Source organism: Oncorhynchus tshawytscha, linkage group LG09, assembly GCF_018296145.1.
Source record: "Oncorhynchus tshawytscha isolate Ot180627B linkage group LG09, Otsh_v2.0, whole genome shotgun sequence".
In the NCBI taxonomy this organism is placed as follows: Eukaryota; Metazoa; Chordata; class Actinopteri; order Salmoniformes; family Salmonidae; genus Oncorhynchus; species Oncorhynchus tshawytscha.
This window is the reverse complement of record NC_056437.1, coordinates 60,660,388-60,687,483: the sequence shown is the minus strand read 5'-3', so window position 1 is coordinate 60,687,483 and position 27,096 is coordinate 60,660,388. Positions and strand designations below refer to the sequence as shown.

At 44.6% G+C, this 27,096-nt stretch overlaps 1 protein-coding gene and 1 non-coding gene across 2 annotated transcripts in view; both read left to right on the top strand.

The window, feature by feature from the left end:
- LOC112214656 (lysine-specific demethylase 6B-like) overlaps positions 1-27,096 on the top strand; it is a 151,807-nt gene that overhangs the window by 41,256 nt on the left and 83,455 nt on the right.
- LOC112215101 lies at positions 12,623-12,677 on the top strand. Its single transcript, XR_002948202.1, has one exon. It is a non-coding gene; the product is annotated as a U7 small nuclear RNA (small nuclear RNA).

The window sequence follows — 27,096 nt, the reverse complement described above, 5'->3', positions numbered from 1 at the left end:
GTCTCTGGTATTCTCTCTGTTTCTCCTGTATTCTCTCTGTCTCTCTGGTATTCTCTCTGTTTCTCCTGTATTCTCTCTGTCTCTGTATTCTCTCTGTTTCTCCTGTATTCTCTCTGTCTCTCTGGTATTCTCTCTGTTTCTCCTGTATTCTCTCTGTTTCTCCTGTATTCTCTCTGTCTCTGGTATTTCTCTCTGTTTCTCCTGTATTCTCTCTGTTTCTCCTGTATTCTCTCTGTTTCTCCTGTATTCTCTCTGTTTCTCCTGTATTCTCTCTGTCTCTCTGGTATTCTCTCTGTTTCTCCTGTATTCTCTCTGTTTCTCCTGTATTCTCTCTGTCTCTCTGGTCTTCTCTCTGTTTCTCCTGTATTCTCTCTGTTTCTCCTGTATTCTCTCTGTTTCTCCTGTATTCTCTCTGTCTCTCTGGTCTTCTCTCTGTTTCTCCTGTATTCTCTCTGTTTCTCCTGTATTCTCTCTGTCTCTCTGGTATTCTCTCTGTTTCTCCTGTATTCTCTCTGTCTCTCTGGTCTTCTCTCTGTCTCTCTGGTATTCTCTCTGTTTCTCCTGTATTCTCTCTGTCTCTCTGGTATTCTCTCTGTTTCTCCTGTATTCTCTCTGTGTCTCTTGTATTCTCTCTGTTTCTCCTGTATTCTCTCTGTCTCTCTGGTATTCTCTCTGTTTCTCCTGTATTCTCTCTGTCTCTCTGGTCTTCTCTCTGTTTCTCCTGTATTCTCTCTGTCTCTGGTATTCTCTCTGTTTCTCCTGTATTCTCTCTGTGTCTCCTGTATTCTCTCTGTTTCTCCTGTATTCTCTCTGTCTCTGTATTCCCTCTGTTTCTCCTGTATTCTCTCTGTGTCTCTGGTATTCTCTCTGTTTCTCCTGTATTCTCTCTGTCTCTCTGGTATTCTCTCTGTTTCTCCTGTATTCTCTCTGTCTCTGTTTCTCCTGTATTCTCTCTGTCTCTCTGGTCTTCTCTCTGTGTCTCCTGTATTCTCTCTGTTTCTCCTGTATTCTCTCTGTTTCTCCTGTATTCTCTCTGTCTCTATGTTTCTCCTGTATTCTCTCTGTCTCTCTGGTCTTCTCTCTGTTTCTCCTGTATTCTCTCTGTCTCTGTATTCTCTCTGTATTCTCTCTGTCTCTCTGGTATTCTCTCTGTTTCTCCTGTATTCTCTCTGTCTCTGTATTCTCTCTGTTTCTCCTGTATTCTCTCTGTATTCTCTCTGTCTCTCTGGTATTCTCTCTGTTTCTCCTGTATTCTCTCTGTCTCTGGTATTCTCTCTGTTTCTCCTGTATTCTCTCTGTATTCTCTCTGTCTCTCTGGTATTCTCTCTGTTTCTCCTGTATTCTCTCTGTCTCTGGTATTCTCTCTGTTTCTCCTGTATTCTCTCTGTCTCTGGTATTCTCTCTGTTTCTCCTGTATTCTCTGTCTCTCTGGTCTTCTCTCTGTTTCTCCTGTATTCTCTCTGTCTCTCTGGTATTCTCTCTGTTTCTCCTGTATTCTCTCTGTTTCTCCTGTATTCTCTGTCTCTCTGGTATTCTCTCTGTTTCTCCTGTATTCTCTCTGTGTCTCTGGTATTCTCTCTGTTTCTCCTGTATTCTCTGTCTTTCTGGTATTCTCTCTGTTTCTCCTGTATTCTCTCTGTCTCTCTGGTATTCTCTCTGTTTCTCCTGTATTCTCTCTGTCTCTGGTATTCTCTCTGTTTCTCCTGTATTCTCTCTGTCTCTGGTATTCTCTCTGTTTCTCCTGTATTCTCTCTGTCTCTCTGGTATTCTCTCTGTTTCTCCTGTATTCTCTCTGTCTCTGGTATTCTCTCTGTTTCTCCTGTATTCTCTCTGTCTCTATGTTTCTCCTGTATTCTCTCTGTCTCTCTGGTCTTCTCTCTGTTTCTCCTGTATTCTCTCTGTCTCTCTGGTATTCTCTCTGTTTCTCCTGTATTCTCTCTGTCTCTCTGGTATTCTCTCTGTTTCTCCTGTATTCTCTCTGTCTCTCTGGTCTTCTCTCTGTTTCTCCTGTATTCTCTCTGTCTCTCTGGTATTCTCTCTGTTTCTCCTGTATTCTCTCTGTCTCTCTGGTATTCTCTCTGTTTCTCCTGTATTCTCTCTGTCTCTCTGGTATTCTCTCTGTCTCTCTGGTCTTCTCTCTGTCTCTCTGGTCTTCTCTCTGTTTCTCCTGTATTCTCTCTGTCTCTCTGGTATTCTCTCTGTTTCTCCTGTATTCTCTGTCTCTCTGGTATTCTCTCTGTTTCTCCTGTATTCTCTCTGTCTCTCTGGTATTCTCTCTGTTTCTCCTGTATTCTCTCTGTCTCTCTGGTATTCTCTCTGTTTCTCCTGTATTCTCTCTGTCTCTCTGGTATTCTCTCTGTTTCTCCTGTATTCTCTCTGTCTCTCTGGTATTCTCTCTGTTTCTCCTGTATTCTCTCTGTCTCTCTGGTCTTCTCTCTGTTTCTCCTGTATTCTCTCTGTCTCTCTGGTATTCTCTCTGTCTCTCTGGTATTCTCTCTGTTTCTCCTGTATTCTCTCTGTCTCTCTGGTATTCTCTCTGTTTCTCCTGTATTCTCTCTGTCTCTCTGGTATTCTCTCTGTTTCTCCTGTATTCTCTCTGTCTCTCTGGTATTCTCTCTGTTTCTCCTGTATTCTCTCTGTCTCTCTGGTATTCTCTCTGTTTCTCCTGTATTCTCTCTGTCTCTCTGGTATTCTCTCTGTTTCTCCTGTATTCTCTCTGTCTCTCTGGTATTCTCTCTGTTTCTCCTGTATTCTCTCTGTCTCTGGTATTCTCTCTGTTTCTCCTGTATTCTCTCTGTCTCTCTGTTTCTCCTGTATTCTCTCTGTCTCTGTATTCTCTTCCTCATCGACACTATATATACAAAAGTATGTGGACACCCCTTCAAATGAGTGGTTTTGGCAATTTCAGTCACACCCATTGCTTACAGGTGTATACAATCAAGCACAAAGCCATGCAATCTCCATAGACAAATGTTGGCAGTAGACTAGCCTTACTTTCAACGTGTCACCATCATAAGATGCCAGCTTTCCAACAAGTCAGTTTGTCAAATTTCTGCCCTGCTAGAGCTGCCCCTGTCAGCAGTTTTTAAAAATTGTACCTGTATTTAAATAGGCAAGTCAGTTAAGAACAAATTCTTATTTTCAATGACAGCCTAGGAACAGTGGGTTACCTGCCTTGTTCGGGGGCAGAACGACAGATTTTTACCTTGTTAGTTCGGGGATTCGATCTTGCAACCTTTCGGCTACTAGTCCAACACTCTAACCACTAGGCTACCTGCCACCCCTGTGAAGTGGAAATGTCTTGGAGCAACAACGGCTCAGCCGCGAAGTGGTAGGCCACACAAGCTCTCAGAACGGGACAGCCGAGTGCTGAAGCGCATTAAAAAAGATCACCATACGCAATGCCAAGCGTCGGCTGGAGTGGTGTAAAGCTCGCCGCCATTGCATTCTGGAGCAGTGGAAACGCGTTCTCTGGAGTGATGAGTCACGCTTCACCATCTGGCAGTCCGAAGGACGGATCTGGGTTTGGCGGATGCCAGGAGAACGCTACCTGCCCCAATGAATAGTGCCAACTGTAAAGTTTGGTGGAGGAGGAATACTGGTCTGGGGCTGTTTTTCATGGTTCGGGCTAGGCCCCTTAGTTCCAATGAAGGGAAATCTCAACGCTACAGCATACAATGACATTCTAGACGATTCTGTGCTTCCAACTTTGGCAACAGTTTGGGGAAGGACCTTTCCTGTTTCAGTGCCCCTGTGCACAAAGCGAAGTCCATACAGAAATTATTTTTTGCCCATGATTTTAGAATGAGATGTTCGACGAGCAGGTGTCCACATACTTTTGGTCATGTAGTGTATCTTCAAACACGTCAGTCTGGCAGGATCCTGTCTGGCTCTTGGTGACAGTGTGTGAGAGACAGAAAGTGACATGTCTTGATGTCTCATCTGTCACCCTGTCTCTCTCTCTCTGTGTCTGTGTGTGTGGGTGGGTACATAATATCTTCAAGCAGCCAGCAAAGACTGTCCGTCCTTCCGTATGTCTGTCTGTCAACCATGTCTACCACTCTCTCCCTGCGTTGTCGATTGGTGGGCGTGTTCGCTTGACTGCCAGCATCGTGTGTGTGTGTGTGTGTGCATACGGAGAAGGCTTAACGGTTTCCTCTGTGAGACACACACATCCATCTTCCTGTCCTAGTGTAGAGAGCAGGTGGCTCAAGGAGGAGGGAGTGTACTGGAGGGAGTACAGTAGGGTAGGGTTCAACAAAGAGCTTGTTCTCTCTTTTCCCTCTCGTCTCTCGCTCTCTTTCTCCCTTTCAATTCAGAAGGCTTCCTCTCTTTCCATCTCTCTCTCTCCCTGTCTCTCTCTGTTTCCCTCTCTTCCTCCCTGCCACTGAGAGTGACCTCATGGCCGATGACCTCATCGTTAAGGAGCTCATTTGGAGGGAGAAGGGATATCTGGTGGGGTCAGGCAAGAGGGGGGAGGTGTAACCCTATTGGGGCCCCTCGAGGCCACTCTTTGGGTTAGGAGGAGGGGTGTATCTGTTGCCTCCATCTTAGGTTTCTCTCTTTATACTGACTGATGGTGTGTGTGTGTGTGTGTGTGTGTGTGTGTGTGTGTGTGTGTGTGTGTGTGTGTGTGTGACAGGGGCTCAGTATATAGGGTTCATTCATATCTCCTGTCTTCCTATAGATACTGTATAGGCTGTCTGTCTCTCTACATGCACACCATGCAGGTGTCCAATCACTCACACACATCTCTTTCCTTTCTGTCCTTTTATTCTCCTCCCTCTCCTTGCTCTCCTCCCTCACCCTGTTCTCGCTCTTTCTCTCACTCTCAATTACCCCTCCCTTTATTCTCTTCCTGCTCCCGCTCCTCCTCCTTCCCTCTCTTCTTCTCCATCCTCTCCCTCTCTCCTTCATCTCCCTCCTCTCGTCCCTCCTGTCAGGTTGTGAGAGGGGTGGGGGGAGCAGTAGTAGACCCTCTGTCTGGAGCCAGCTGTAACCTTACACCCCGACAGAGAGAAAGAGAGAGAGAACGACAGATCAGGAAGATGAGGGGGAGACTGGGGGTAACTTGATATTTAGTGATTATACATTCATCATATTTTCACAGACATTGGATATATTAATGCACACACACACATACTGTACGTCCATACACACAGTCAGTCTCTTTCTCCTAGCAATGATGTAATCCCAAGGCAACATCGCCTTGGCGATTGTCCCCTCGGAAACGGTGTGGTTTGAACTGTAGCTGATTGCATTGTCTAGGCAACTGGGAAACAAATTGCCAGTCCCGTGCCCCAAGGCAGCGATAGACAGACGGGGCGGAGAGAAAAAAGAGAGTGAGGGGGAGAGAGATGAAGAAGGGGAGTGAGAGGAGGAGGAGAGAGACAAAATGAAGGCTTTATAGACGCTTTGATCATTGATATTCAGTGGTACTAAAGCTGTGATCAGCTCCGAAAACAGCTTTCCATTGAAGATTCTGTCATGATTCCTTTGTTGCTATCGCAGATACCAGCTTCTTCTGCTGCCTTAGATGTTCGTTGTGGTTTGGCAATTTGTCACAGGCGAGGAATGAAGCTCTGTGGTTTTGTGCTGTAAATCCTGTTCTACAGTTGAGACTTCCTCTTGGGGTTATAGGCTTCATAGATTATATACAGGAATAGATGACATTGAATGTGTAGAGAGGACATGTCCACAAGCACATGTACACGCTTGCATGCTTTGCGTTCCTTATAGGCGAGAGTGTAGGCCTGAACAATAGTCTTCCGGCCCCTATTGGAGCCTATTGCCCCTGGGCCTGGTGATCCACTTTCGGCCCGGGGTTTTCCTGGGCACTGCGGCCCCCGCGTGTGTCCTGGTCCTGGGCCAGAGCAGCCAGGGCCCTGCCTGTACCAGACTCTCCCTCCCTGGGGGGGTGGGGGGGGGACAAAGCTGGGTCCTATCCAGGACTGGATCTCTGGAGGACGGGAGTAGAGGAACCCCAGGCTGACAGGGGAGGAAAAAGCTCTCCTTCCCTTCTCTCACTGATGTTCTCACCCTCTCACTTTTGTCGTTCCCTTCGCTTAATGTCCCTCCATCATTCTCCCTTTCTCTTCTTTCATGCACGTGTTCTATTACTCTCTCGTTCTCTCTCTTGGGAAACATATGTTAACATTGCCAAAGCAAGTGAAGTAGATAATATACAAAAGTTAAATAATCAATAAAAATGAACAGTTAACATTACACTCACAAAAGTTCCAAAAGAATTAAGACATTTCAAATGTCATATTATGTATACATACAGTGTTGTAATGATGTGCAAATAGTTAAAGTACAAAAGGGAAAATAAATAAACATAAATATGAGTTGTATTTACAATAGTGTTTGTTCTTCACTGGTTGACCTTTTCTTGTAACAACAGGTCACAGATCGTGCTGCTGTGATGGCACACTGGTATTTCACCCAGTAGATATGGGAGTTTATCAAAATCGGGTTTGTTTTTTAATTCTTTGTGGATCTGTGTAATGTGAAGGAAATATGTCTCTAATATGGTCATACATTGGACAGGAGGTTATGAAGTGCAGCTCAGTTTCCACCTCATTTTGTGGGCAGTGAGCACATAGCCTGTCTTCTCTTGAGAGCCATGTCTGCCTACGACGGCCTTTCTCAATAGCAAGGCTATGCTCACTGAGTCTGTACATAGTCAGAGCTTTCCTTAGTTTTGGGTCAGTCACAGTGGTCAGTGTAGGGCCAAATAGCATTTCTCTCTCCCCACAGATCCTTTCCCACGCACACTTTTTCTTGAAAGTCAGTCTTCGATTTTCTTCTCTAACTGTTACCAGCACTTTGATATTTGTCCTGTATGACTTCCCTCAAACTTCAGCAACACCCCCTACACACACACACTCTCTCTCTCTCCCATATTAACCTGCGTGTGGCACTGCCTGACTTATTCTGTCACCGTGTGTGGTCCCCACATCAAACCCCAGCAGCTCATTACTCTGAGGCTAATAAAGGCTAACATTAGCAGCGTTAGTGCTCTGAGCTCCATCCACACCTCTCCCGCCAGCCACCCAGGCTGACACCCACGGCGAGGAGGAGGCCAGCCCCAGAGGGAGGCCCCTGTGGTGGGCTAGGGCGTCACCCCAGCCCCTGGGTGGGGTTCCTGGAGATTGGACGTGTGGTCTCTCTTTCTCTCTCTCTCTCTCTCTCTCTCTCTCTCTCTCTCCATGGTGTTGTCATTGCAACTATGCCTTCCACATCCACGACCCTAATGTCGCACGCGAACACACACACACACACACTTCGCACACTTCACACAGATCATGCAAAAAATATTCACACACACTAGCTAACACTCACACTCACACACACTCACGCACAAGTAATTAGACACACACTTATATGACCTCATACTAGCGTCTGTAATGCAGAACATTAACATAGAGGCAACATGCGTTTATGTTTTCACCTTAAAGGGGCAATCGGATTCGAACAACACGGCCAGTTACCCCGCCCCTTTTCAGCTGAAGGGTGGGGCTGGAGAAATGTAACCACTCTTGAATTCATAGCAAAGATGCAATCATGACTACTTCCAGTCAGCAATAATCCACATGGATGTTTAACTCTTAGTAATACTCACCTTCAGTCACCCAGATATTTATCTCTGCTCTCTCAGGCAGACAGTAGTAGTCAGTCCTGCCCAGTTTACATTCCACTGTGTGTGTGTTAGACCCTATGAACTGATGTGACGCCCGGGAGCCAAACTCCCCGCCTCATCCTCCTCACCCATTCTTAACCCCCAAACCCCACTACACATTTAGACAGTCCTCTCACACCGTAAATACACACACACACAGTTTTATATAGACCCTACACATCTCCATAACGGCTTGGTTCAGCTATCAGTGGTCCTATGTGGAGATCTAGGACCAGGTCGTCCTATCTTAATCCAGTCCATAACCATTAAAAGGTATAAAGGAAGTCTGATCTTGGATCAGTTTTGAGAGGAGACAAAAGAGATTCACTAGAGAGAGCAGAAAAATAGGGACTCTCTCACTGTCTGTCTCAAGGGCATGTTGACCATGAACTCAAGCAGACCGATTGGGAGGTGTGTCTGCTTCTGTGTGTGTGTGTCTAGAGAGAGAAAGCGTGGTGGGTTAATCTTTCTAATTCTACACAGCGTTTGAAGTCAAAGTTTCGAGCCGACAGAGGAAAAACTTCAAATGCACTTCTACCCCCTCCCTCCTCTCCTCTTCCTCTGTCCCTCCCTCCTCTTCCTCTGTCTCTCCTCTTCCTCTGTTGCTCCCTCCCTCGTTCCCTTCCTTTCTCTCTGATCTTGTGAGAGGAGCAAAGGAGTGTCCTGTAGATGACACCCGGTGTGAGATTAGGCATGCTGACGCCCCTCATACACACACACACAGCTTCTCACTCCCCATCCCAATATTAGGTTGAAAAGACAGTAGAAGTTCGATGAATTGGCCATCCAGGTGTGTGTGTGTCCAGTCAGTAGTATGACCATCTCAGTTGACACAGAGCTATTTTTACTACTGCCATCAAGCTTTCTGTCTGAACTCTGTAGAGTGACTCGCTCTCACTATGGGCCAACAATGTACACACACACATTAACACACACTCACGAATGACTATCAGCAATACACAAGATACACGTGCCTACATGAAGGAACCCACACACTCACGCAGACTCAACTACCGCTCTCAGGATGTGTGTGTTTGCTTGTGAGCCGTTGCTGTGTCGTTTCTAGGGCCTTTTTTCTCGTTGGGTGTGTATGAGAGTGTGTTCACGTGCTGCGGAGGCAGAGGCTGAACAGCTGCATGTGGTTTGTGTTTGTGTATCTGACAGTGGCTGGCCTCTCTCCTCCTCCCCCTCTATCTCTCCTCCTCTCCACTTCCCCTCTCTATCCTACCTCCCCCTCTTCTCTGCCTCGCTCATTCAATCTTTTCCACCCCTCAACTGACTTTCATTTTCTCTCTCTTCCTTTTTCTCCCCCTCTCCTCTCCTCCGTTCGCCCCTCTGTCTCTCCCCTGCTGCCCTGTCTGGACCTCCACATCCGCCAGCTATCAAAGCACTGACCAGATGACACACACACACAGTGCCACATTCACCGCACATACTACTTATTTTGTATCTTGGTTTTAAGAGAAGCCAGATGCTAAATAACTAAGGCAGATGCACGTGCCTGTTTTTCCCCCGCCTTGGATGTGTGTGTGTGTGCGTGCGTGCGTGTGCACACGTTTTCTATCTTCTCTCTGTTTTTGCTTTAGTTAGTGTCATGGTTACGGAGAGGCGGAGTGTTTTATCTAAACCTCCAGCCTCTCGCTCTCTCTCTCTCTCGCTGACTCAGCTGATCCTCAGCTTTGAACAGGGTCTGTTTTGCAGATCATTCAACGGGGTCTGTGTTGCAGATTGTTTAATAGGGCCTGTGTTGCAGATCGTTTAATAGGGTCTGTGTTGCAGATCGTTTAATAGGGTCTGTGTTGCAGATCGTTTAATAGGGTCTGTGTTGCAGATCGTTTCATGGGGTCTGTGTTGCAGATCGTTCACCCGGGTCTGTGTTGCAGACTGTTCAACAGGGTCTGTGTTTCAGAACGTTCAACAGGGTCTTTTTGCAGATCATTCAACAGGGTCTGTGTTGCAGATCATTCAACAGGGTCTGTGTTTCAGATCGTTCAACAGGGTCTGTGTTTCAGAACCTTCAACGGGGTCTGTGTTGCAGATTGTTCAACAGGGTCTGGGTTGCAGATCGTTCGACGGGGTCTGTGTTGCAGATCGTTCAACGGGGTCTGTTTTTCAGAATGTTCAACAGGGTCTGTGTTGCAGATCGTTCAACAGGGTCTGTGTTGCAGATCGTTCAACAGGGTCTGTTTTTCAGAATGTTCAACAGGGTCTGTGTTGCAGATCGTTCAACAGGGTCTGTGTCAGAACCTTCAACGGGTCTGTGTTGCAGATCGTTCAACATGGTCTGTGTTGCAGATCGTTCAACAGGGTCTGTGTCAGAACCTTCAACGGGTCTGTGTTGCAGATCGTTCAACATGGTCTGTGTTGCAGATCGTTCAACAGGGTCTGTGTTGCAGATCGTTCAACATGGTCTGTGTTGCAGATCGTTCAACAGGGTCTGTGTCAGAACCTTCAACGGGGTCTGTGTTGCAGATCGTTCAACATGGTCTGTGTTGCAGATCATTCAACAGGGTCTGTGTTTCAGATCATTTAACAGGGTCTGTGTTTCAGATCGTTCAACAGGGTCTGTGTTGCAGATCATTCAACAGGGTCTGTGCTGCAGATCGTTCAACAGGGTCTGTGTTTCAGATCGTTCAACAGGGTCTGTGTTGCAGATCGTTCAACAGGGTCTTGTTGCAGATCGTTCAACGGGTCTGTGTTTCAGATCATTCAACGGGGTCTGTGTTTCAGATCGTTCAACGGGTCTGTGTTGCAGATCGTTCAACGGGTCTGTGTTGCAGATCGTTCAACAGGGTCTGTGTTGCAGATCATTTAATAGGGTCTGTGTTGCAGATCGTTCAACAGGGTCTGTGTTGCAGATCGTTCAACGGGGTCTGTGTTGCAGATTGTTTTATAGGGTCTGTGTTTCAGAACGTTCAACAGGGTATGTGTTGCAGATCGTTCAACAGAGTCTGTTGCAAATCGTTCAGTGGGGTCTGTGTTGCAGATCATTTAACAGGGTCTGTGTTGCAGATCGTTCAACAGGGTCTGTGTTTCAGATCGTTCAACAGGGTCTGTGTTGCAGATCGTTCAACAGGGTCTGTGTTGCAGATTGTTTTATAGGGTCTGTGTTGCAGATTGTTTCATAAGGTCTGTGTTGCAGATCGTTTTATAGGGTCTGTGTTGCAGATCGTTCAACAGGGTCTGTGTTGCAGATCGTTCAACAGGGTCTGTGTTTCAGATCGTTCAACAGGGTCTGTGTTTCAGAACCTTCAACAGGGTCTGTGTTGCAGAACCTTCAACAGGGTATGTGTTGCAGATCGTTCAACAGGGTCTGTGTTGCAGATCGTTCAACAGGGTCTGTGTTGCAGATTGTTTTATAGGGTCTGTGTTGCAGATTGTTTTATAGGGTCTGTGTTGTAGATTGTTTTATAGGGTCTGTGTTGCAGATTGTTTTATAGGGTCTGTGTTGCAGATCGTTTTATAGGGTCTGTGTTTCAGATCGTTCAACAGGGTCTGTGTTGCAGATCGTTCAACAGGGTCTGTGTTGCAGATCGTTTTATAGGGTCTGTGTTGCAGATTGTTTTATAGGGTCTGTGTTGCAGATCGTTCAACAGGGTCTGTGTTTCAGATCGTTCAACAGGGTCTGTGTTGCAGATCGTTCAACAGGGTCTGTGTTGCAGATCGTTCAACAGGGTCTGTGTTGCAGATCGTTCAACGGGGTCTGTGTTTCAGAACTTTCAACAGGGTCTGTGTTGCAGATTGTTTTATAGGGTCTGTGTTGCAGATTGTTTTATAGGGTCTGTGTTGCAGATCGTTCAACAGGGTCTGTGTTGCAGATCGTTCAACAGGGTCTGTGTTGCAGATCGTTCAACAGGGTCTGTGTTGCAGATCGTTTTATAGGGTCTGTGTTGCAGATCGTTCAACAGGGTCTGTGTTGCAGATCGTTCAACAGGGTCTGTGTTTCAGATCGTTTAATAGGGTCAGGGCCCACTGGAAGCCAACAGGTCTCAAACAGGGAAGGGTGTGTGCGTGCATTCGTATATGTGTATGAGCCCAATGTATAGGATGTGTAACCCATACAAATGTTCAAGTATAAGCTGTTGGCACGCCAAGTCATTCGAGTAAATGTCCTGGCAGCACTGTACATTAAAGCCTTTTTGTGGCAATTAATTTTCTATAGAAATGGATAGAGGTAGGGTTTTGGATGTGCGTGTGTGGGAGTGTGCTTGTGTGTGTGCGTGCCTGTGTGCGGCCTGTGTGTGTGTGGGGGGGGGTGGACCTTGTCTCTCATTGCTAGTTCCCAGCAGGTTAATGAATAAATAAAGGTGTGATGCCTCCCCTGTGAGCCTGTGTCTGCACAGAGCAGACAGAGTGACACCACACACACACATTCCCTCATCGCACTCTGGGTGCAGCTCATAGCCACTCTGTATAATAGGAATGTTTATTAGCAGGTTAGAATAATGTAGATTTCTTCCCCTTACTCTCCCACTTAAAAAAAACACTTTAGTTTACAATAGAACTCTATTGAAACTGTAGTATACAGTAGAATACTATACTACACACTGTAATATCCCTTGATCAAGTCTAGGACTTAGTGTAGGATTTTGTAGTATACTGTAGATACTACATTATTATCCACATTAAAAACACTAGTAAATACTACAGAAATGTCCGCAAAAACACTACATTGTTTTAACTATAGTAAATACTACAGTATTTAATTTGGATATACCCTGCCCATTCCCCTCCCCCACATCCCATTTTGTGACATCCTTAAGTGAGAAACCTACATGCCAAGTATAGACTATATATTGTGTTCCCTACAGGTTATAGAAAAGAGCAGAAGCTCTGAGCTATCTGTTCAGACCCCAGTCCTACCGACCTACAGGTTATAGAAAAGAGCAGAAGCTCTGAGCTATCCGTTCAGACCCCAGTCCTACCGACCTACAGGTTATGGAAAGTTTGCTCTTTTAGTATTTTTCCAGTAGGTTTCCTCAATGAGAAAGCCCCCCACTTCTATGTCAAAGATAATAAAACAAAGACGCTATAGTAAATACTACTGTAATGTCCCCAGAACACTACAGTAAATACTACAGTAATGTCCCTAGAACACTATAGTAAATACTAGTGATGCACCGATATGACATTTTTGGTCGATATCCGATATTTTCCTTGCCCCCCTCAAAAACGATACCGATAACCAATATTTGCCATTTTTGCGGCCTTTTAAGCATTCTAGTACAGTTAAATAGTTAACACACACACACATGGACGCAGCGGTCTAAGGCACTGCATCTCAGTGCAAGAGGAGGCACTACAGTCCCTGGTTCGAATCCAGGCTGTATCACATCCGACAGTGATTGGGAATCCCATAGGGTGGCGCACAATTGGCCCAGTGTCATCCGGGGTATGCCATCTCTGTAAATAAGAATTTGTTCTTAACTGACTTTCCTAGTTAAATAAAGGTTACACACACCACACTGACCAAAAAGTAATTTTGTTGGCATTTATGTATGTCCCCATTACCAGTAAAACATAATCAAAACATATTTCTTTCACTTACTTGCTGTGCTGTTTCCTTGTTCATTTGTTTCATTCTCAACCAGGATTTCTATGGACCACCGTTTGGGTCTTTGCGTGTCAAATAACCTTGTTGACCAATCAGGACCTGAATATGACTGCACATCACATAGTAATTTATCGCGTTCATACATTTTTTACGTAGTTATTACACATTGATGACACTATCACTCGTATTCCATATGTCACAACGATTCATCGATACGTATGCTATGATGCTGGTAAAGTTGTCTCGCGCACCTATAATGCTGGACATAAAAAAAAGCTAGCTAGCTAATGGATGCAAACGATGTTCTTCCTGAAAAACATAGCAAAACGACATCATCTGTTTCAGTAGCTATAGTTAGCTAGCTAACTATATAGCTAGGTGTCATCATCTAAAATAACCCTAATTTATAAGACAGTTCTTATTTGATAAATGCTGGTTGGACCCATCTATGTGAAGCTAGCCACAATAAGGATTAGCCGCAATAACAGACTTTGCGGTTAGCCTTCAAAATAAAAGTATGTCATTTACAGTGATGCAAATGAATACAAATAGTAGAATTATGCCATAATTTAAAAGATCATGGTAAATGAGGTTGGAATGTTGTTATATAAAAACAAAAGACAATCATTTGTTAATTTTACAAAAATCTGTTGAAATCACACAATGTGTTTTGAATATAACCTTTCTGGTTATAACCTTTTTTGGCAAGACAGACCTTCCAAAGGTGGGGGAGTGGCAATCTTTACCAAGGATCACCTTCAGTGCTCGGTTGTCTCCACCAAGTCTGTCCCTAAACAATTTGATTTGTTAGTTTTAAGTATTAAACTTTCAAATAGCTCTTTGTTGACTGTTTCTGGCAGCTGTTGTCCTCCATCAGCACCGGCCTGTACCCTACCTGCTTTAAACTCTCTCCTGGCCCCTTATACTAAGTCTGAATTTGTCCTGCTAGGTAACCTAAACGGGGACATGCTTAAATCACCTGACCAAGTCCTAAAGCAATGGGAATCCTTACATCTTTCTCAGATTTTCACCAATCCCACAAGGTAGGACTCCAAACACCCAGAAAAGGCTACTCTCCTTGATGTTATCCTCACAAATAATCCCGATATGTATCAGTCTGGTGTTTTCTGTAATGACCTTAGTGATCACTGTTTTACAGCCTGTGTTCGTAATGGCTGCTCAGTGAAACGACCTGTCCTGATTTGTCATAGACGCTTGCTAAAAACCTTTAATGAGCAAGCCTTCCTTCATGAACTGGCCTCTGTAACATGGTATAGAATCCGCTAGATCCCCTCTGTCCAAGACGCTTGGACCTTCTTTTTTGATATTTTCAGTGTTATTGTTAACAAACACGCCCCCATAAAGAAACTGAGAATTAAAAACAGGTTCAGCCCCTGGCTTGACCGTGATCTTGCAGAGTTACTCCACCTCAAGAATTGCATTTGGCAAAAGTCTCCTCACACGCATACTCAGGCTGACTGACTCTCGTTCAGGCAAATGAGAAATAAGTGCACTCAGGCTATCAGGAAGGCCAAAGGTAGTTACTTTAAGGAGTAGTTCTCTCTCTGTGGCTCTAACCCCAAGAAGTTCTGGAAAATGGTTAAAGATCTGGAGAATAAACCCTCCTCCTCACAGCTGCCCATGTCCCTTAATGTTGCTGATGTGGTTGTTACTGACAAGAAGAACAAGGCAGTCACTGGATCTGAGGTGCTAAAGGAGCTCCTAAAACTTGACCTCAAAAAAACATCTGGGTCAGATGGTTTAGACCCTTTCTTCTTCCAAAACGAAGGTAATGTGGTTTGGTAAGAAGAATGCCCCTCTCCCCACAGGTGTGATTACTGCCTCTGAGGGTTTAGAGTTTAAGGTAGCCACCTCATAGAAATACTTGGGAGTATGGCTAGATGGTACACTGTCCTTCTCTCAGCACATATCAAAGCTGCAGGCTAAAGTTAAATCTAGACTTGGTTTCATCTATCTTTCACCCCAGCTACCAAACTAACCCTGATTTAGATGACCATCCTACCCATGCTAGATTATGGAAACATAATTTATAGATCAGCAGGTAAGGGTGCTCTCGAGCAGCTAGATGTTCTTTACCATTCGGCCATCAGATTTGCCACAAATGCTCCTTATAAGACACATCACTGCACTCTATACTCTTCTGTAAACTGGTCATCTCTGTATACCCGTCGCAAGACCCACTGGTTGATGTTTATTTATAAAACCCTCTTAGGCCTCAATCCCCTATCTGAGATATCTACTGCAGCCCTCATCCTCCACATACAACACCCATTTTTTTTTGTTTTGTTTTTTAACCTTTATTTAACTAGGCAAGTCGTTTAAGAACAAATTCTTATTTTCAAAGACTGCCTAGGAACTGTGGGTTAACTGCCTGTTCAGGGGCAGAATGACAGATTTGTACCTTGTCAGCTCAGGGATTTGAACTTACAACCTACTAGTCCAACACTCTAACCACTAGGCTACCCTGCCGCCCCATTCTGCCAGTCACATTCTGTTAAAGGTCCCCAAAGCACACACATCCCTGGGTCCCTCGTCTTTTCAGTTCACTGCAGCTAGCGACTGGAACGAGCTGCAACAAACACTCAAACTGGACAGTTTTATCTCAATATATTCATTCAAAGACTCAATCATGGACACTCTTAATGACAGTTGTGGCTGCTTTGTGTGATGTATTGTTGTCTCTACCTTCTTGCCCTTTGTGCTATTGTCTGTGCCCAATAATGTTTGTACCGTGTTTTTTGCTGCTACCATGTTGCTACCATGTTGTTGTCATGTTGTGTTGCTACCATGCTGTGTTGTCATGTGTTGCTGCCTTGCTATGTTGTCATCTTAGGTCTCTCATTAGGTAGTGTTGTGGTGTCTCTCTTGTCCTGAATCTGTGTTTTGTCCTCTATTTTTATTTTCTATTTTTAATCCCAGCCCCCGTCCCAACAGGAGGCCTTTTGATAGGCCGTCATTGTAAATAAGAATTTATTCTTAACTGACTTGCCTAGTTAAATCAAAAATAAAATACTTATACTTTCGAATTGAATTGGGGGCATACTTATTTCACTGTCCAGCCTTACCTATGGATTGTGGATTAATGACATGGGGTATCAGTCTACTCAGTGACACCCAGAGACACCCATTAGCATCGTAGCTCTTGTTGCGGGACTCTGAAACAACTGTGAATTGAGCCACAATTATTGTCAACCTATGTGTATTGAACACTATTCCCGAGGAAAAACAATACTGCGTGGATGTTCTGGAGTCTGATAACTCTGAGGAGGACGTTGGGAAAAAATATATTGGGTGTTGTGTAGACTCTTACCCCATTTCATTGATCCCCAATTCTTAGGTAAAGCTGTACAGTGCAATATGAATGTCAAGACACACAATAGGCTGACTGGGGAGATGATTTCATACGGTCACAGTCCCGCGATAAGAGCTTCAATGCTAATATTTGTGTAAACTCTTCACAGTTGTGTTCTGTGGGTGTTTAACATTATCTAGTCTAAATATGGCACGACTCCACCAATTGTAACCTTCTGCATCACTTTCAAAGAGGTAGTTTTATTTTGAAGGCAAACCACAAATTCCAACATTGTGCCTAATCCTTATTGTGGCTAGCTTCACAACACATAACCCAGTCCGGTTGAGCCTCACTAGCCAGATGAAGCTAGCTAGGTGCTTATAACATTATCTTTGGGCAACAGGGTTAAGTAGCTGGCTAGCTATTTATTTTCATGAACTGCAGTTCAATTTCATTAGGAAAACAACAAGTTGCTACCTAGCTAATAGTTACAAGTATTCCTAAATCATTGCTAAGAATAGGGAAAATGACTGCAGTTTCTACTGGTCATTGTTTTCAGTTTGGTTGTATTGGTGCTATCTAGGTTCTGTACAAAGATAAAGCTAGCTAGCTACTCCAGAAGTTGCGGTTGAACAAATAATGCTTTATTACCAACGCGGTATTGTAAACACATCATTTGTGGCCGGTGTTTGCTTGTTTGCAGTCTTTTTTGTGCTACTGACAGTAGTGTTGGCGCTTGGCTTGCACGTGCAAATTCAGAACACAACATTCTACGCGTCAAATAGTATTATTGTCAAATAGTGTTACTTGACGTGTATCTTTTTTGACACGCAAAGACCCAAACAGCGTCCTATTGTATGTATGTTGTGAAGCTAATAGCAGTGACGCTATTACTGTGTAACTCCGGTAGGGCAACATCTGAACAATAGCGCACTTGGTAACGTTAGTGTGTACCGGTGCTCGACCAGTCGCGAAAGCCAACATCACCCACGACAGAGAACGGTTAATTGTCAAGGGCAATGAATGCCATTATCTTGGCGTTAATGGATTTTGCCTTTGAGTTGTCTCGCTGATATGTTCTTACTCTTTCAAATGACTGCTCGACTTGTTGACTCCTCGATCCACACAGCAGACATTGTGTGGGCTAGGTTAGGAATGCTGTGTTGCACGTGTAGCTTAACATTTTACGTGGCGTCATTACGTCCTGTACCTACATTATATAGGTATGCACGTCAGCTTTGACATTGGTTTTTCACATCGCTGTTAAACTAGACATCGGCCAATACCGATGTTGCCATTTTTAGCTAATATCGTCCGATTCCGATATGTTCACCGATATATCGTGCATCCCTAGTAAATACTACAGTAATGTCCCCAGAACACTACAGTAAATACTACAGTAATGTCCCCAAAACACTACATTAAATAGGACAGTAATGTACCCAGAACCCTATAGTAAATCCTACAGTAATATCCCCAGAAAACTATAGGTAATACTACAGTAATGTCCCCAGAAAACTATAGATAATACTACAGTAATGTCCCCAGAACATTACAGTAATGTCCCCAAAACACTATAGTAAATACTACAGTACACTACAGTGCACAAAAACAAAATAGTAAATACTTAAGCAATAATGTCTGAGGAGGTGTGGTACATGACCAATATACCATAGCTAAGGGCTGTTCTTAAGCGCGACGCAACGTGTAATGCCTGGATACAGCCCTTAGCCGTGTTATAGTGGCCATACACCACAAATCCCAGAAGTGCCTTCTTGCTATTATAAACCAGTTACCAACGTAATTAGAACAGTAAAAAAAAATGTGTTTTTGTCATACCCATGGTACAAGGTCTGATATACCACAGCTTTCAGCCAATCAGCATTCAGGGCTCGAACCACCCGGTTTATAATATAGTATATACTACTCTTTTTTTTTTTACTACAGTATTTATACTGTAGTAAACTGTAACTACTACATTATACTACAAAGTGAATACTACAGTAAAGTCAGCAAAAACACTACAGTGAATACTAGAGTATTCCTACCATAGTATACACTATACTATTTTTTAGTTTGGGCTCTGACTCTCTGTCCTGTGTAATGTGAGTGTGTGCATGCATGTGCGCTGTTCATTATGCATCTGTGGGGGTGGTGGTTTGTGTTTTGGTATACGCACAAGTGTGTGTGTTTGTGTGCTCTCTCTTGTACCGTGTGTAGAATCGCTTTCATTGCGAAGAGCCAGAGCTTTCAGTTAGATCTCATCTCTCCCTACACAGAGCAACAGACCCCTTCCACCACACAGGAGGGCTTTGAATGACAGCATTGGACTAACCTTGACACACACACACACAGTTAAGCACTGACGACACTAACAGAGATAACTAGATGCAGAGATATCCAGATGCGAACCCTACACAATGTATCGAGCTATCACACACACACACACACACACACACACACACACACACGTCAGCATCCCAGAGGTGAGAGGTCAGGGGTAGTGGTCATCAGATGTAAGCCCCGGGTCGCAGAGGTGGCTCTGCCAGAGGGTTAAAGGCCAGGACAGGCGGTCATGCCTCTGCACGTGCCCTAAGAAAGGTGTCCTAGCAGCCAGGCCTAGTGGGGGAGGGGACGCTGAGTAAATATGTAAATAGCTGCATCCACGTCGTACAGAGACACACTCAGGAGATGTCTACAAAAAAAAAATCCAGACAGTACTCTTTAAGGGAGTTCGGATCTTTTAGTGTATGTGACAAAGTACTTTGTATGTGCTATAGCAGTGTCGTGGCGAGTGGATTGACCTATGCCATTGTCTGCTGGAATTTAGCTAAGGTAGACTTAAATAAGCTTGACAAAATCCAGTGACACCATTGGCTGCAGCCTGGAATCACTGCAGGACATGTTCATAAAAAGGCTGCAAGTAAATACCCCACATGATCATGGACAATGACACACACCCACTCCACAGCACTCTGATGACCCACACCCACTCCACAGCACTCTGATGACCCACACCCACTCCACAGCACTCTGATGTCCCACACCCACTCCACAGCACTCTGATGTCCCACACCCACTCCACAGCACTCTGATGACACACACCCAATCCACAGCACTCTGATGACCCACACCCACTCTACAGCACTCTGATGACCCACACCCACTCCACAGCACTCTGATGACCCACACCCACTCCACAGCACTCTGATGACCCACACCCACTCCACAGCACTCTGATGACACACACCCACTCCACAGCACTCTGATGACACACACCCACTCCACACAACTCTGATGACACACACCCACTCCACACACTCTGATGACACACACCCACTCCACAGCACTCTGATGACACACACCCACTCCACAGCACTCTGATGACACACACCCACTCCACAGCACTCTGATGACACACACCCACTCCACACACTCTGATGACACACACCCACTCCACAGCACTCTGATGACACACACCCACTCCACAGCACTCTGATGACCATCCTCCACAGCACTGTTGACACACAGACTTTACAGCACTCTGGTGACATTTCTCCACAGCACTCTGATGACTTTTTTACTCCACAGCACTTGATGACACTGCACTTGATGACACACACCCACTCCACAGCACTCTGATGACAAACTGCACTCTGATGACCTGTTTTCCACAGCACTCTGATGACACACACCCACTCCACAGCACTCTGATGACACACACCCACTCCACAGCACTCTATAATTCAACACAGGAGCAGCTTCAATAGCAGGTCCATCCTGCCCAGATGTTCCACAGAGAGGTTTAGACGGTCATTTCTACTGACGGCTTTTTATTGCATGTAATTGATGAACTGTTTATGAGGTCTTTCTATAGGAAAATGTTGTTGCCTGTTTTCCCCCAGTGTGGGATAGAAAACAACACTTGAATCACACTTCTTTTAGCCTTTATGTGTCTTAATGTGTTGGCCAATGCTGCATGTCCTGTCATTGTATGTCATTGATGATGCATGCGGTGATAATAAAAATTCCCATGTTGAGATTAGTAAAGTAATACTGTAATCTAATCTACACACAGGAGTAGTCGCCACACACACACAAACAGGAGTAGTCGCCACACACACACAAACAGGAGTAGTCGCCACACACACACAAACAGGAGTAGTCGCCACACACACACAAACAGGAGTAGTCGCCACACACACACAAACAGGAGTAGTCGCCACACACACACAAACAGGAGTAGCGACAGTGGATTCGGAAGGTATTCAGACCCATTGACTTTTTCCACATGTTGTTTTGTTACAGCCTTATTCTAAAATTGATGAAATTGTTTTTTTCCCTCATCAATCTACACATAATTCCCCATAATGAAAAAGCGAAAGCAGGTTTTTAGAAATGTTTGCAAATGTATTTATTTTTTAAAACGGAAATATCACTTTTACATGAGTATTCACACCCTTTAATCAGTACTTTGTTGAAGCACGTTTGGCAGTGATTACAGCCTTGAGTCTTCTTGGGTATTACTCTACAAGCTTGGCACACCTGTATTTGGGGAGTTTCTCCCATTCTTCTCTGCAGATCCTCTCAAGTTCTGTCAGGATGGATGGGGAGCTGCAAGGCACCTGCAAGTTCCCAGACATTTCTGCGGGGAATGGCCCAAGCGCTCACCCTCCGATCCAACAGGTCCCAGACGTGCTCAATGGGATTGAGATCCGGGCTCTTCGCTGGCCATGGCAGAACACTGACATTCCTGTCTGCAGGAAATCAAGCACAGAACGAGCAACATGGCTGGTGGCATTGTCATCCTGGAGGGTCATGTCAGGATGAGCCTGCAGGAAGGGTACCACATGAGGGAGGAGGATGTCTTCCCTGTAACGGACAGCATGGAGATTGACTGCAATGACAACAAGCTCAGTCCGATGATGCTGTGACACACCGTCCCAGACTGTGACGGCCCATCCACCACCAAATCGATCCCGCTCCAGAGTACAGGCCTCGGTGTGACGCTTATTCCTTCCAAGGTAAACGCCAATCCGACCATCACCCCTGATGAGACAAAACTGCGACTCGTCAGTGAAGAGCACTTTTTGCCAGTCCTGTCTGGTCCACCGACGCTGGGTTTGTGCCCATAGGCGACGTTGTTGCTGGTGATGTCTGGTGAGGACCTGCCTTACAACAGGCCTACAAGCACTCAGTCCAGTCTCTCTCAGCCTATTGCGGACAGTCTGAGCACTGATGGAGGGTTTGTGCATTCCTGGTGTAACTCAGGCAGTTGTTGTTGCCATCCTGTACCTGTCCCACAGGTGTGATGTTCAGATATACCAATCCTGTGCAGGTGTTGTTATACGTGGTCTGCCACTGAAAGGACGATCAGCTGTCCGTCCTGCCTCCCTGTAGCGCTGTCTTAGGCGTATCACAGTACGGACATTGCAATTTATTCCCCTGGCTACATCTGCAGTCCTCATGCCTCCTTGCAGCATGCCTAACGCACGTTGCCGCAGATGAGCAGGGACCCTGGGCATCTTTGTTTTGATGTTTTTCAGAGTCCGTAGAAAGGCCTCTTTAGTGTCCTCTTCTTTAGTGTCCTTCTCTTTAGTGTCCTCCTCTTTAGTGTTTCATAACTGACCTTAATTGCCTACCGTCTGTAAGCTGTTAGTGTCTTAACCACCGTTCCACAGGTGCATGTTCATGAATTGTTTATGGTTCATTGAACAAGCATGGGAAACAGCGTTTAAACCATTTACAATGAAGATTTGTGAAGTTATTTTGATTTTTTTTCGAATTATCTTTGAAAGACAGGGTCCTGAAAAGGGGACGTTTCTTTTTTTGCTGAGTTTAGTGGTTATGTTCTCGATGTGCACACACATACACTCAGTCACACAAACACACACACACACACACTTTGTATGTGAGAGTGTGAGCCCCCATTCCTCTGTCTCACATATCCTTTCCTCATTGATTAGTTCAGCTTCTAAACGTGGGAATAGTTAGAAGTTCACAGTCTCACTCACATCGTCCTACAGCACCCCGAACACCTCTGTGGAATAGAGAGAGAGAGGGAGAGAGAAGACGTGAGTAGAGGGAGGATAGGTGGAGAGAGAGCGGAGGTAGAGAGAGCGGGAGGATGGGTGAGAAAGTGAAAACTAATTAAAGTTTAGTTTTAATTGCGAGTTTTGCTGGTGGGAATTCTCTGATTCCAAGAGGGATAACCTTCCCAGGTGTGTGGGAGAATTAGAGAGGGGAGGCGGGGGAGAGACGTCAAACTAGGTCTCCATGCTCCATATGGTTTCTTTCTTCCTCCCTCTGTCTCCCTCCCTCTCGGCTTCTCTCTCTCTCCCTCCCTTTCTATTCCCAGGTTAAACAAGGCAACGGTGTGATTCAGAGGGTGTTGAGACTCGTGGTTGGGTGGCTGTTTGTTTGTTGGGCTTTGTGTGCATGCAAGTGTGTTCCAACTGCTGCACAGTGCACACCCAATAGGCCTGGCCACATCAGGGGTGTGTACGTACAGATTTGTATGTGTTTGTGTTGTATGTGTGTATGGTACTGTATGTGTGTGTTTAGTGTGATGGTACAGTGCCTAAAAGTATTCACACCCATTGACTTTTTCCACAATTTGTTGTGTTACAGCCTGAATTTTAAAAGGATTCAATTTAGATTTTTCGTCACAGGCCTACACACGATACACCATAAGGTCAAAGTGGAATTAGATCTTTTGAAATTAAATTAATACAAAAGCTGAAATGTCTTGTGTCAATAAGTAGTCAACCCCTTTGTTATGACAAGGCTAAATAAGTTCAGGAGTCAAAATTTGCTTAACAAATCACATAATAAGTTGCATGGACTCACTGTGCAATAATAGTGTTTAACATGATATTTGAATGTCTACCTCATCTCTGTACCCCACACGTACAATTATCTTTAAAGTCCCTCAGTCGAGCAGCGAATTTCAAACACAGATTCAACCACAAAGACCAGGGAGCTTTTACAGTCCTTCTCAAAGAATGGCTGGCACCTATTGGTAGATGGGTAAAAAATACATGTATAAGACATTGAATATCCCGTTGAGCATGGTGAAGTTATTAATTACACTTTGGATGGTGTATCAATACACCCAATCACTGCAAAGATAAAGGTGTCCTTCCTAACTCAGTTGCCGGAGAAGAAGGAAACCGCTCAGAGATTTCACTATGAGGCCAATGGTGACTATAAAACAGTTTAATGGCTGTGATAGGAGAAAACTGATGATGGATCAACAACATTGTAGTTATTCCACAATACTAACCTAGTTGATAAAGTGAAAAGGAAGCCTGTACAGAATATAAAATATTCCGAAACATGCATCCTGTATGCAACAAGGAACTAAAGTAATACTGCAAAGAATGTGGCAAAGCAATTCACTTTTTGTCCTGAATACTTTTTTTATTACATTTTTATTTAACCAGGTAGGCCAGTTGAGAACAAGTTTTCATTTACAACTGCGACCTGGCCAAGATAAAGCAAAACAGTGCGACAAAAACAACAACACAGAGTTGGGATAAACAAACGTACAGTCAATAACACAATAGAAAAATCTGTATACAGTGTGTGCAAATTAAGTAAGGAGGTAAGGCAATAAATTGGCCAATAGTGGCGAAGTAATTACAATTTAGCAATTTACACTGGAGTGATATATGTGCAGATGAGGATGTGCAAGTAGAAATACTGGTGTGCAAAAGAGAAGAAAAAAAAACAAGATGATGTAGGTAGTTGGTTGGATGGGCTATTTACAGATGGGCTGTGTACAGCTGCAGCGATCGGTAAGCTGCTCTGACAGCTGACGCTTAAAGTTAGTGAGGAAGATATAAGTCTCAAACTTCAGTGATTTTTGCAATTCGCTCCAGTCATTGACAGTAGAGAACTGGAAGGAAATGCAGCCAAAGGTTGGAATTGGCTTTGGGGCTGACCAGTGAGATATATCTGCTGGAGCGTGTGCTACGGGTGGGTGTTCCTATGGTGACCCGTGAGCTGAGATAAGGTGGAGCTTTACCTAGCAAAGACTTATAGATGACCTGGAGCCAGTGGGTTTGGCGACGAATATGTAGCGAGGACCAGCCAACGAGAGCATACAGGTCTCAGTGGTGGGTAGTATATGGGGCTTTGGTGACAAAACGGCTGGCACTGTGATAGACTACATCCAGTTTGCTAATTAGAGTGTTGGAGGCTATTTTGTAAATGACATCGTCGAAGTCAAGGATCGGTAGGATAGTCAGTTTTACGAGGGTATCAGAGAATCACCCACACCAAAAGCGACATCATTGATACAGTATATAAAGAGAAAAGAGTCTGCCTGAGAATTGAACCCTGTGGCACCCCCATAGAGACTGCCAGAGGTCGGGACAACAGGCCCTCCGATTTGACACACTGAACTCTTTCTGAGAAGTAGTTGGTGAACCAGGTGAGAATACAAAGTGTTATGTTTGGGTCAAATCCAATACAACACATTACTGAGTATCACTCTCCATATTTTCACGTATGTTATGGGTATGCTAGTAATCGTTAAGGACTGGGCCATTTTTCAGGATAAAAAATAAACGGAATGATGCTAAGCACAGGCAAACGCCTAGAGGAAAACCTGGTTCAGTCTGCTTTCTACCAGACACTGGGAGATAAATTCACCTCTCAGCAGGACAACAACATAAAACTCAAGGCCAAATATACATTGGAGTTGGTTATTTTGTGTTTTATTTAACCAGGCAAGTTAGTTAAGAATAAATTCTTATTTACAATGACGGCCTAGGAACAGTCAGTTAACTGCCTTGTTCAGAACGACATATTTTGACCTTGTTAGCTCTGGGATTTAATCTAAGCAACCTTTCCGGTTACTGGGCCAATGCTCTAACCACTAGGCTACCTGCTGCTTACCAGGAAGAAAGTGAATGTTCCTAAATGGCTGAGTTACAGCTTTGACTTAAATCTACTTGAAAATCTATAGCAAGGCCTGAAAATGTTTGTCTAGCAATGATCAACAACCAATTTGACAGAGCTTGGAGAATTTTGAAAAGAATAATGGGCAAATGTTGCACAATCCAGGTGTGCAAAGCTCTTACAGATTTACCCAGAAAGACTCACAGCTGTAATCGCTTCCAAAGGTGCTTCTACAACGTATTGACTCGGGGTTGTGAATACTTATGTAAATGAGATATTTCTGTATTTCATTTTCAATAAATCTGCATAAATGTCTAAACTTGTTTCCACTTTGTCATTATGGGGTATTGTGTGTAGATGTGTGCAAGAAATTATTTAAGCCATTTGGAATTCATGCGGTAACAACAAAATGTGGAATAAGTCGAGGGGAATGAATACTTTGTGGCGGCCCTGTATGAATGTCGTGTGTAGTTGAGAGTGTGTGTGGTTTTGCATGTGCGCCTGAATGTGTTTGTAGTTCTATCTGTGTACAATATACTGTATATAACATATCACTGTACCTGTGCACGTGACATTACAACTGAAAACTCTCCCCGACCCCATGTGTATTTTAGTGTACCGTATTGTTATTCCATAGCATTGTGTACCACAGTACAGCTACAGCATGCATTGCACACTGAGTATAAATGACACTTCTAAAAATACCCTGTGAACCAGTTCACCCCCTCCTTACGCCCTGGGCTGGATAACTCCCTCCCTGCTCGGATCGCTCCACCCTGTCATGAAATGCAAGCTGTTCCTGTTGTACATTCCACATGCTAAAGGAATGAACCAACTCCCCAAAGAAGAGGGGGGACTCCATTTTTTTTGTCCCAAGGTAGCCCCTTCTATAAACGAGATGATACCTAGCTAACTCCTATGTGAGGTTAGGTGTGTAGTTTAAAGGAGTTGTGTCATTGTTTCGTTGGGCGTTCCCCAAGACTCTGTCCCGAGGTCCCTTTCATTTAGCTTTGTTGTGTGTATTTGTGTGTCTTGTGTGTGTCTGCACAAGTGCATGCATTTGTGTGTGTGGCCCCGGGCTGTTGTCAGGCAGATCTGAGTTAGCCCAGCTGGCTCGAGTGTAGGTAGCAACGTACCTCCTGAAGGAAGAAAAGAGGAGGAAACAGAGCACGCGCATTCCTCAACGCACACTAAACATGGCCACAGGGGAACTGCAAGCACAGCAAGACTTCTCCTCCCTTCCCTCTATCCTCCCACTCTTAACTCGTATCTCTCTCTCTCTTTCTGTCTCTCCCTGTTTCATACTCCTCATCCCCCCTTTCCCTAATACCCCTCTCTCTATCTCTCTCTCTCTCTCTGCCTGCTGCCAAACTATAGCAGGGAGATGATCTCGGGAAGAATTCCAGAATGTTGGAATCCAGGGGATTATGCTTAGAAAGAAATCTTGAATGATGGAATATTTAGGATTTAGCAGAATTGTTTGGGCTTTTTGCTGTTTGGCTCTTGTGAGTGTGATGTCATTATTATGACATATGACCAACCCCTAATCCCATGCATACACACATAAACACACACAAACACGCTCAGATAAACAGGCGCTTAGCCTAAACAGGAAATGCTGGGGTTCCCGTGTGTTTCTGC